This window comes from Scyliorhinus torazame, chromosome 2, assembly GCF_047496885.1.
Source record: "Scyliorhinus torazame isolate Kashiwa2021f chromosome 2, sScyTor2.1, whole genome shotgun sequence".
NCBI classification, from domain to species: Eukaryota; Metazoa; Chordata; class Chondrichthyes; order Carcharhiniformes; family Scyliorhinidae; genus Scyliorhinus; species Scyliorhinus torazame.
The window spans coordinates 41,562,618-41,574,658 of NC_092708.1; positions in this window are offsets into that span (position 1 = coordinate 41,562,618).

Genomic DNA, 12,041 nt, shown 5'->3' on the forward strand with positions numbered 1-12,041 from the left:
CAGGAGAAAGGCAGCGGATGCATGGGAATACAGCCACTGCAGGTTCCCCTCCAAGCCACTCTCCATCCTGACTTGGAGCCATTTCTTCACTGTCAATGGGTCCAAATCCTGGAACTCCCTCCTTAACAGCACTGTGGGTATATCTACTGTAGCCACGTAAAATGGCTGATTCCCGATTAGAATGGTCAAACCCCGATTTAAAATGGCGAACGAAAGAGGCTGATGGGAAAATCAGCCAACAGGACTCAAACGGACAGCTGCAGGTAAAACAGTGTATTCGCCTCTGGGGAAGTCAGCCCAGACCGATACCTGCAGCCATCAACATCACAACAACCCAGCCATCTACATAGTAAGCAGCCATCCCCGGGAACAATTGCTACACATTAGCAACATAAAGCCGATCCAGACCTGTCGGCGCCAGCAGGGGCTGACACAAAGGAAGGTAAACGGCCACCCCTCGATCAAGGAATCGCCCGATTATTGGAGCATATCGAACCAAGTGATTGGGACCAAGTCCAATCACTTGCAACCAGGTACGAGGTCCGCCCAAAGAGGCGGGAAGCCCCTGGGGACTATAAGAATAGGGGCCAAGTTCAACTCGACCCTTCTTTTCCTGCTCGCAACCTTCGAGACCCTTCTACAAGAGAACGTAAGTTTTATTCCAGCGATCGCTACCAGATAGGCACTCCTGACTGTCGACTTGTACCAGCTTTTGAATCCCGCAGGCTCAGAACCAATTCGAATGGCCATTCGTTTCCCTGACCTGGTGGGCCATTTCCAAAGTTAAGTATTGGCCGTTAGTGGTAGGTAGTAGTCTAGAAGTAGGATTATTGTTAAGTATTAATTGCTGTATATAATAAATGAGCGTTGATTTAACTCTTACTAAGCGGTGTGTTGCATTATTAATCATTACTTGGACTTGAACCACGTGGCGGTATCAGAAAGATACCTGGCGACTCATGAACAAAGGTGACAGAATTAGAGCAAATAAACTAAGGCTAAAACGAGCAACACTACACCACATGGACTGCAGTGGTTCAAGGTGGTGGCTCACCACCATTTTCTCAAGGACAATTAGGGATGGGTAATAAATTCTGGCCTAGCCAGTGATGCCCACATCCTGAAAGAATAATTTAATATAAAAGATGTCAATCACCCTCCTATATCTCACCCAAATGGTCAAACAAGGGTGAGAGTTGAAACAATAAGAATTTGGATTTTATTTAACCTTGAAGGTTATCAAAATTGCACTTTTACCTGTCCTACCTAATTGTCCAGACTTTGCAGCAGGGATTGGGATGGTGACTGGGAACATGGATACTGATCGAGTCTATTGTCCCTAACATTGGGTGTTGGGAGTGACTGTGGTGTTCATGTTGCGGATTAAGCTGGACGCAGGCGGTGAATTTGATGTCTGCAAGCTTTGAATCCCTTCCATTGTTTGTTATCAACCCATTAACAATGTTTGTTACAAAGAGCTAAAATAATCATTCTGACACACGACAAATAGTTTCACAGTTTGTTATTTAGTATAAGCTGCTCGTCTAAAAAAATGAAGCGGGGACTGTATAAGCTCTTAATTCAAAAGAAATAAGAGATATTGGCATCGTTGAATTGCGAAACGGGATTTTTGTTGTTGTTGTTAATAACAACAGAAACAACTTTGATGTATTTGGTTCTCTTGACGTAAAGGAATTTTGTCCACAGTTTGGATAGTGAAGAAGGTTATCTAGGATTGCAACGGGATCTTGATCAATTAGGCCAGTGGGCCGACGAATGGCAGATGGAGTTTAATTTAGATAAATGTGAGGTGATGCATTTTGGCAGATCGAATCAGGCCAGGACCTACTCAGTTAATGGTATGGCGTTGGGGAGAGTTATAGAACAAAGAGATCTAGGAGTACAGGTTCATAGCTCCTTGAAGGTGGAGTCGCAGGTGGACAGGGTGGTGAAGAAGGCATTCGGCATGCTTGGTTTCATTGGTCAGAACATTGAATATAGGAGTTGGGACGTCTTGTTGAAGTTGTACAAGACATTGGTACGGCCACACTTGGAATACTGTGTGCAGTTCTGGTCACCCTATTATAGAAAGGATATTATTAAACTAGAAAGAGTGCAGAAAAGATTTACTAGGATGTTGCCGGGACTTGATGGTTTGAGTTATAAGGAGAGGCTGGATAGACTGGGACTTTTTTCCCTGGAGCGTAGGAGGCTTAGGGGTGATCTTATAGAGGTCTATAAAATAATGAGGGGCATAGATAAGGTAGATAGTCAACATCTTTTCCCAAAGGTAGGGGAGTCTAAAACTAGAGGGCATAGGTTTAAGGTGAGAGGGGAGAGACTCAGAAGGGCCCAGAGGGGCAATTTCTTCACTCAGAGGGTAGTGAGTGTCTGGAATGGGCTGCCAGAGGTAGTAGTAGAGGCGGGTACAATTGTGTCTTTCAAAAAGCATTTAGATGGTTACATGGGTAAGATGGGTATAGAGGGTTATGGGCCAAGTGCGGGCAACTGGGACTAGCTTAATGGTAAAAACTGGGAGGCATGGACTGGTTGGGCCGAAGGGCCTGTTTCCATGCTGTAAACTTCTATGATTCTATGATTCTATGATTTACAAAGGCAGAGGAGTGGACACCAGGCGTGAAGTGGGGTACGGCTGAAGAGGTACATCTGGAATTTCCTCAGAGATTTTCCCAAACTCTCATTACAACTTGCATGCAAGACCAGTGGAAACCCCAGAGAAACCGTGTAAGTAGCTTTTGTTTTTGTCCGTCAAACTACCATCTACGTTATGGCACCAGGTGAGGTAAAGCCCAAAGGGAATTCTACCCCGTGGTCCTTAGGAAGTTTTGAAGGCAGGAATCACGTTACAGAGTTATTTTGGAACATCTTCTAAAGCTTTGGAGGCATAAGGGGAGACCTTCTAGCACAGTGGTTAGCACTGTTGCTTCACAGCTCCAGGGTCCCAGGTTCAATTACCGACTTGGGTCACTGTCTGTGCGGAGTCTGCACGTTCTCCCTGTGTCTGTGTGGGTTTCCTCCGGGTGCTCCGGTTTCCTCCCACAAGTCCCGAAAGACGTGCTGTTAGGTGAATTGAACATTCTGAATTCTCCCTCAGTGTACCCGAACAGGCACCGGAGTGTGACGACTAGGGGCTTTTCACAGTAACTTCATTGTAATGTTAATGTAAGCCTACTTGTGACAATAATGAAGATTATTATTATTTCTTCTTTTGCATTCGGGAGAAAATAATAGCCTGGCAGACTCCATAAAGGAACACTGAGCATGTGGGATTTCATATGACAGTAGATCTCATCCAACAGTAGATCTCATCCGACAGTAGATCTCATCCGACAGTAGATCTCATCTGACAGTAGATCTCATCTGACAGTAGATCTCATCCAACAGTAGGTCTCATCTGACAGTAGATCTCATCCGACAGTAGATCTCATCTGACAGTAGATCTCATCTGACAGTAGATCTCATCCGACAGTAGATCTCATCCAACAGTAGATCTCATCCGACAGTAGATCTCATCCAACAGTAGGTCTCATCTGACAGTAGATCTCATCCAACAGTAGGTCTCATCGGACAATAGATCTAATCTACTTTTTTAATACAAATTTAGAGTACCCAATTATTTTTTTCTAATTAAGGGGCAATTTAGCATGGCCAATCACCTACACTGCGCATCTTTTTGAGTTGTGGGGGTGAAAACCACGCAGACACGGGGAGAATGTGCAAACTCCACACGGACAGTGACCCGGGGCCAGGATCAAACCCGGGTCCTCGGTGCCATGAGGCAGCAGTGCTAACCACTGCACCACCGTGCTGCCCTAGTAGATCCATTCGAAACATTTGCCCTTCAGTATATAAAAAATTGGTCTCCATATGATGAAGTGGTTAAAACAAGGAGAAAGAATAATAGGATTCAGAGGTGACAACTGGGACTGAAGGGAAGAAGGCAATTCTGAGATATTAATGGAATAAAGATAAATCACCATTAACATTGTTTTATATGATGTATACAAGTCCTTGTCGGTTTGTTGCTTTGTCCACATGTATATCCACATGTATTCCTCGGATGTTTATGATGCCAAATACGTGAGGTGATACAGGTTAAAAATAAATCACTGAGAGAAACATCTTTGATAAGTGGGAATGGGAGTTTGAGGAGAAAGAGACAACTACAAAGTTCAAGGACATATTTCCTCATTGACCTAGCGGATCAATGTATTGTATTCTGGAAAATTGGTCAAACCCTGGAGATCTGAGCCAGGATGACTGTGGAAGAGTAACTCCTTGATTTGGCAGTCTCTAGACTTTCCAACAGACCATCTTGAATGGCAAAACGTATTACTTTGAGTGGAAAGTTGGAAAATAGACCCTTAGAAATTCACCATGGACAGGGTGAAACAAAAAAAAATAACAAAAACAGATAGGTTACTTTATCCTGTTTTCTACCAAGTGACTCCTGCTGGAATTATGTACTAGGTTGTCGGGTATAACGTTGATGTTCCTGATATTAAAATAATCTGATCCACCACACGTACTAGCTAGGATAATTTTTACTGAGAATGGAGGCGGAACAGAACCTCCAAATGGATCTGCACTTTTAGATGAAGAGAAAGTTGGAAATATTAGAACAATGAGAATCCTTATTATCTTCCAATGTGAGCTCAAACTCACCCTTCATTTTGTAAGCATGCGTGTTTCTAAAGATATTCGTTTTGTACACACCTGGAAACAACAAATATTGTTTGGGAAGGAAAAAAAAACATGCATTTTTAATTTTCACAGAAGTCATCCATCAGATTATATAGAACATTAAGATACTATAATTAAATGGAACACAAACGCAGTACTCACAATGAACTGGTAATGTTTAATTTACTAATGCTGAGTATGCACTCCCCAAACCACAGGAATCTATTGCCCCCTGTCAGATTGCTTTTGTTGCAACTGTTCAAAGTAACCATTATCCTCAATTGCCATGCTTAACAACAATGCAAAATGAAAACATTATACCAGATGCTGCATGCAGCTCCTCCAGGACAACTCTTGATGAAATAAGGAACAGAATTTCTGCCAAGCGCTGGAACGGCGGATGATTATGCGCCTGCGTTCGCTATCAGTGAGAATGGGAATGTGGGTGCAAAATACCACGAGAGTCGGGAAATGGGATTCTCGCCAGCGAGATCTCATTTCCTACATTTTCCCACCCCTTGCCGGTGACATGAGTTGGCATTGCCAGTCTGTGCCACCTGTGCTGGGGCAGTGTTAGGGACAGGCCTTCTGGGTAGCCCAATTGGGGGGGGGCGGGGGGGGGGGGCGGGGGGATCCTGTTATGCGTGGTGTGGTGGGGGGAGAGCATTGATGCCATTGAACGGGGGGACATGGCAGTGACGAGGAAGAGCGGGCAGTGAGAAGGGGACCTGGCATTGAGGGGAGGACCTGACACTGAGCCGAGTTACCAGGCAGTCAGGAGCGAGTGCCAACGATACTGCTGCGGTGATTGTTGGTTGTGCGTGGCGTGGGGGGAAAGAGTCCCCGATAATTGTGCCATGATGGGGAGAGCGCCCCCCCCCCCATACCTTCATGGTGGCTTGGGGGTGGGGAGGTGAATGTTTAACATCAGTTCTGATCGGGGCACCCTTTGATGATAGCACCCCAATATCTGTGGAGCTGGCCTTGCCGACTCTACAGGCCCCGCACTGCCAGAATGACGCCCTAAGCCATGTCCCCAATTTACTTTTGGTCAAAGTTCCAGAAGACCTGGTCTGAAAACTCGGCAGTGCATCTGGAGAGACACTTCAGTCTGAGGTTTTCACTCACAGCCTGACACTCGGACAAACTATGGGGAAATTCCGCATGGACATCTTTGTGTTGTACAACCGATTTATCCTTATCTCTCTGCTGCCATGTTGCTTGCACAGAGAAACTTTACATTGACACCAATGTTCCTTTCCTCTATCATGATGCTGCGTGTTTAAGCCCCGTGAAGAGAGAAGCAAGATCCTGCATTCATATCGCGCCTTTCACTATCTCAAGATGCCCATGGTGGACTTTTGAAGTGGAGTTACTGTTGTAAGATGATGACGTTTCAGTCCACCAACAAGTCCAGCGTTCCAGTGAAATACTGGGACTGTGTTGCCCTGCGGGACTTCCCATCTTGCGGATTATATGTTAAATTCAACTACTTGTTGTATTCTTTAATCAGTGTCGCCAAAAACAGAGGAACTTGCGATTGTTGCTGAGGGATGTTACTGAGGCAGGCGGCTGCTATGTTTACCTACACGTAGATCATTGGTTGCATCAAATGTAGTTTTTTTATTAAGTATTTGACCCTTTTATAAGGTGACACATGTAATCTTTTTCTTCAAAATGTGAGTTTATTTAGATACATTTTATGCAGAACTTGCTCCCCAGCGGCTCATCAGTAAGGAGAGTGATCATAGATTTTCATGACTAAATGTGTCCATCTAAGTCCAGCCATCAAGTCTAAATCATAAAAGGAACAGTGAGGGGCAACGAGCTGGAAGTGTACAGGGCTGCACCTCTGAAAAAGTTAAGATTGTGGGACAATTTAAGTGGAACAATTAAACAGACCTCCTGGGCTGAACAGTCTCTTTCTCTGCTCCAACATTGAGTGATTTTCACTAGAAAGAGGTGGTGCTTCTCTTTAAGACTAGTATGTGGGGCTAGTAGCACAGTGGTTAGCATTGTTGCTTCACAGTGCCAGGGTCCCAGGTTCCATTCCCGGCTTGGGTCACTGTCTGTGCGGAGTCTGCACGTTCTTCCCGTGTCTGCGTGGGTTTCCTCCGGGTGTTCCGGTTTCCTCCCACAAGTCGCGAACTACGTGCTTGTTAGGTCATTTGGACATTCTGAATTCTCCCTCAGTGTACGCGGACAGGCGGGGGAGTGTGGGCTTTTCACAGTAACTTCATTGCATTGTAAGCCTACTTGTGACAATAAAGATCACTAAAAAATTTAAATTAAACAAGGCAATACAAATAAGCATCCTGGCAACTCCACAGTGCTCACTGAATCTTCGAATAGCTGCAGTACAATCAGCCCACATCTTTGCTGCCTCTGATTTGATTGATTTATTGTCACATGTGCAGAAGTACAGTGAATAGTATTTTTCTGTGGCTGAGGGAACATACACAGTACGTACACAGTGGACAAAAGACAAAAAATAATAGATGGTTACAGTGAATGAGAAAAAGCACACAGTACATCGACAAATAAATAATTAGTTACAGTATGGAAGAAGGGCAAAATAACAAAGCAAATGCGACATAAGCAAGAGTAGCCTAGGGCCTCGTGAATAGTATTCTTACAGAGAACAGATCTGTCCGAAGGAGAACCGTTGAGGAGTCTAGTAGCTGTGGGGAAGAAGCTGTTCCTATGTCTGGATGTGCGAGTCTTCAGACTTCTGCATCTTCTGCCTGATGGGAGGGTCTGGAAGAGGGCAAAGCCTGGGTGGGAGGGGTCTCTGACAATGCTGTCTCCCTTCCTGAGGCAGTGGGCGGTGTAGACAGAATCAATGGGAGGGTGGCAAGCTTGTGTGATACGTCGGGCTGAGCTCACCCCACTCTGCAGTTTCTTGCGATTGCGGGCCAAGCAGTTGCCATCTGCAAGGGTAATTTAATGAGTCCCGCTCCCCCAACCTTTCTCTGCAGCCCTGAAAGTACTTTTCTCTTCAGGTTTTTATCCTTTGAAAGCCGCGGCTGAGTCTGTCTCTACCAGGGTCGCAGGCAGTGCATTCTACATTCTCACCATTCTAACATGAAAAAGGCTTTCCTCAGATGGCAATTGGTTCTTTTTCCATTCGCCCTTTATGCGACCCCTCTGGTTCTCAACCCTTTTTCTAATGGAGCAGTTTCACCCTATCTTCTCTGCCTAGGCTCCTCATGACTTCGAACACCCCAATCAAATCTGTTCATGGCCTCTGAAGAAAACGACACAGATTTTATGAAGATTGGAGAAGTTGGGTCTGTTGGGAAAAGGCAGGGGAGTGGCATTAGGTGAATTGCTCCTTCAGGCGGCCAGCATAGACTCAATGGGCTGAATGGTCTCCTTCTGTGCCATAACCTTTAGGGGATTCTATCTAAAATCCCTCATTCCTGGAACCATTCTCATAAATATTTTCTGCACCTTCTCCTAATCCTTCAGTCCTTCTTAAAGGTCTTTGGCAAAGAGTCATCCAGACTCAAAACGTTAGCTCTCTACTCTCTCCACAGGTGCTGTCAGACCTGCTGAGATTGTACAGTATTTTCTGGGCAGAATTGGGATCGGCAATCGGGCGGAGAATGGCCTCAATTTTAGAGACCACAAGTGAACCGCACCCACGTGATTTCCGGCCGCGGGGACCAGAGAATTATGGAAGGCCGGAGCACGGGACGCCTGGCCCGCTAAATAGATGCAAATGGGTCATTAAAAAGCATTTGCATTTATTTCCACACTCCCGCTGGCGTACAGCATGGAAGTCACTCACGCCATCAACGGGGGTGGTCGGAGCATCGCATTCAGGTCGGCACCCAACATCGATTCCGATTTTGCCCTGACGCCCGATTCTCCGTCTCATCGGGGGACACATTCTGGGCATCCGGGACGGTGAGGCCAGCCCTTAGTCTCTCAAAACGAGAATCCAGACTCTTGTCGTTCAAGTATATTCACTGTCCTCAGCTAGCTGGACAGCTAATTTGTGATGCAGAGCGAGACCAACAGTGCGGGTTCAATTCCCGTACCGGCTGAGGTTATTCATGAAGGTCCCGCCTTCTCAACCTTACCCTTCGCCTGAGGTGTGGTGACCCTCAGGTTAAATCACCACCAGTCAGCTCTCCCCCTCAAAGTGGAAAGCAGTCTATAGTCATCCGGCGACTTAATCCTGCTGCATTTTGCAATATTTCCAAGCCTGGTATCATCAGCAAATTTGGAACCTATTCCTGTACACCTAAGTCTAGGTCTATTATGTATCAAGAAAATAAATGGTCCCTGTATAATTTTTTAAAAATTCATTTACGGGATGTGGGTGTCTCTGGTTAGGCCAATATTTATTTCCCATCCCTAAATGCCTTTCAGGAAGTGGTGGTGAGTTGCTTTCTTGAACGCTACAGTCCCTCAGGTGTAAGTACATCCCTAGTGCTGTGAGGGATGAAATTGCAGGATTTTGACCCAGCAACAGTGAAAGAATGGTGACATATTTCCAAATCAAGATATTGAGTCACTTCGAAAGGAACCTTCAGGTGGTGGGGTTCCCAGGTATCTGCTGCTCTTGTCCTTCGAGATGGTAGTGGTCGTGGGTTTAGAAAGTGCTACCTAAGGAACCTTGGTGAGTTGCCTGTTCGTCTGTGGTGGAGGGTTTGAATATTTGTGGAAGGGGGAGCAATCAAGCGGGCTGCTTTGTCCTGGGTGGTGTCAAGCTTCTTGAGTGTTGTCGGAGCTGCACTCGAGGCAAGTGGTGCATATTCCATCACACTCCTGACTTGTGCCATGTGGATGGTGGACAAGCTTTCGGGAGTCAGGAGGTGATTTGCTCGCCACAGGATTCCTAGCCTCTGACCTGCTCTTATAACCACAGAACTTATACGGCAAGTCCAGTTCAGTTTCTAGACAACGGCAGCCCTCATTATTGATAGTGGAGAATTCAGCAATGGTAATGCCATTGAATATCAAGGGTTGGTGGTTAGATCCTCTCTTGTAGGAGGTAGTCACTGCCTGGCACTTGTGTAGTGTGAATGTTATTTGCCACTTTTCGACCCAAGCCTGGATATTATCCAGGTCTACATTTGGACAGGGACTGCTTCAGTATCTGAGGAGTCACGAATGGTGCTGAACATTGTGCAGTCATCAGCAAACATGCCCACTTCTGACTATATGGTGGCAGGAAGATTATTGATGAAGCAGCTGAAGATGGTTGGGCCTATTCATGACCCTGAGGAACTCCTGCAGTGATGTCCAGGAACTGAGATGATGGACCTCCAACCACCGCAACCATCTCCCATTATGCCAGGTTTGACTCCAACCAGCGGGGAGTTTTCCCCCTGATTCCCATTGATTCCAATTTTTCTAGGGCTCCTTGATGCCATACTTGATCAAATGCTGCCTTGATGTCAAGAGCAGTCACTCTCACCTCATCTCTGGCATTCAGCTCTTTTGTCCATGTTTGAACCGAGGCTGGGTTGAGGTCAGGAACTGAGTAACCCTGGCAGAACCCAAACTGAGCGTCCGTGAGCAGGTTATTGCTGGGTAAGTGCTGCTTTGATGATGAACCCTTCCATCACTTCACTGATGATCAAGAGTAGTCTTTTGGAGCTGTAATTGGCCGTGTTGTATTTGTCCTGTTTCTAGCGGACAGGACATACCTGGACAATTTCCCACATTCATAGAATCATAGAATTGATAATGCAGAAGGATACCATTCGGACCATCGAGTCTGCACCTGCCCTTGGAAAGAGCACCTTCTTAAGCCCACCTTATCCCCATAACCCATTAATCCCCCCTAACCTTTTTTTGATACTAAGGGGCAATTTAGCAAGGCCAATCTACCTAACCTGCACAACTTTGGACTGTGGGAGGAAACCGAGCACCCAGAGGAAACCCACGTAGACATGGGGAGAACGTGCAGACTCTGCACAGACAGTCACCCGACGTCGGAATTGAACCCAGGTCGCTGGATCTGTGAGGCAGCAGTGCTAGCCACTGTTCCACCCACATTGCTGGGTACATGCTCGTGTTGTAGCTGTACTAGAAGAGCTTGGCTAGGGGTGCAGCAAGCTCTGGAGCACAAGTCTTCAGTACTATTGCAGGAATATTGTCAGGGTCCACAGCCTTCGCAGTATCCAGGGCCTTCAGCTGTTTCTTGATATCACGCAGAGTGAATGGACTTGACTGAAGACTGACATCTGAGTTACTGGGGACCTGCAGAGGAGGCTGAGGTGGATCATTCATTTAGCACTTCTGGATGAAGATTGTTGCAATACATCAGCCTTAACTTTTGCACATATATATTGGGCTCCTCCATCATTGAGGATGGTGATATTTGTGGAGCCTCCTCCTCCAGTGAGTTGTTTTATTGTCCAGCACCATTCACAGCTGGGTGTGGCAGAGTTGCGGAGCTTAGATCTGACCTGTTTCTTGTGGAATCGCTTATCTCTGCCTATCACTTGCTGCTTATGCTGCTGGGCACACAAGGAGTCCTGTGTTGTAGCTTCACCAGGTCGACACCTGATCTTTCAGTATGCCTGGTGCTGCTCCTGACATGCCCTCCTGAACTCTTCATTGAACCAGGGTTGATCCCCTGGCTTGGTGGTAGTGGTAGAGTGGGTGATATGCCGGGCCATGAGGTTACAGATTGTGGTTGAGTACAATCTGCTGATGGCCCACAACACCTCATGGATGCCCAGTCTTAATTTGCTAGATCTGTTCGAAGTCTATCCCATTTAGCACGGTTGTAGTGCCACACAACACGATGGAGGCTACCCTTAATGTGAACGCGGGACTTTATCGCCACAAGAATTGTGCGGTGGTCATTTCTACCAATACTGTCATTCACAGATGCATCCGTGACAGGCAAGTTGGTGAGGATGAGGTCAAGTATGTTTTTCTTTCGTTTTGGTTCCCTCACCATGTGCCATGCTTCCAGTCTATGACTTAAGCCATTTAGGACCTGGCTAGCATGGTCTGATGTGGTACGACTGAGTACTCTTGGTGATGGACATTGAAGTCCGCCAGCCAGAGTACATTCTGTATCCTTGCCGCCCAGTACTTCCTCCAAGTGTTGTTCAACATGGAAGAGTACTGGTTCATCTGCTGAGTGGGGGTGGTGGTACGTGGTATCCAGCAGGAGGGTTTCTTGTCCATGAGACTTCATGGTGTCTGAAGTCAATGTTCAGGACTCACCCAGGGAAACTCCCTCCGTCCTGTATACCACTGTGCCGCCACCTCTGCTGGGTCTGTCCTGCTGGTGGGACAGGACATACCCATTCAATGGCAGTGTCTGGGACATTATCTGTAAGGTATCATTCTGTGAGTATGAC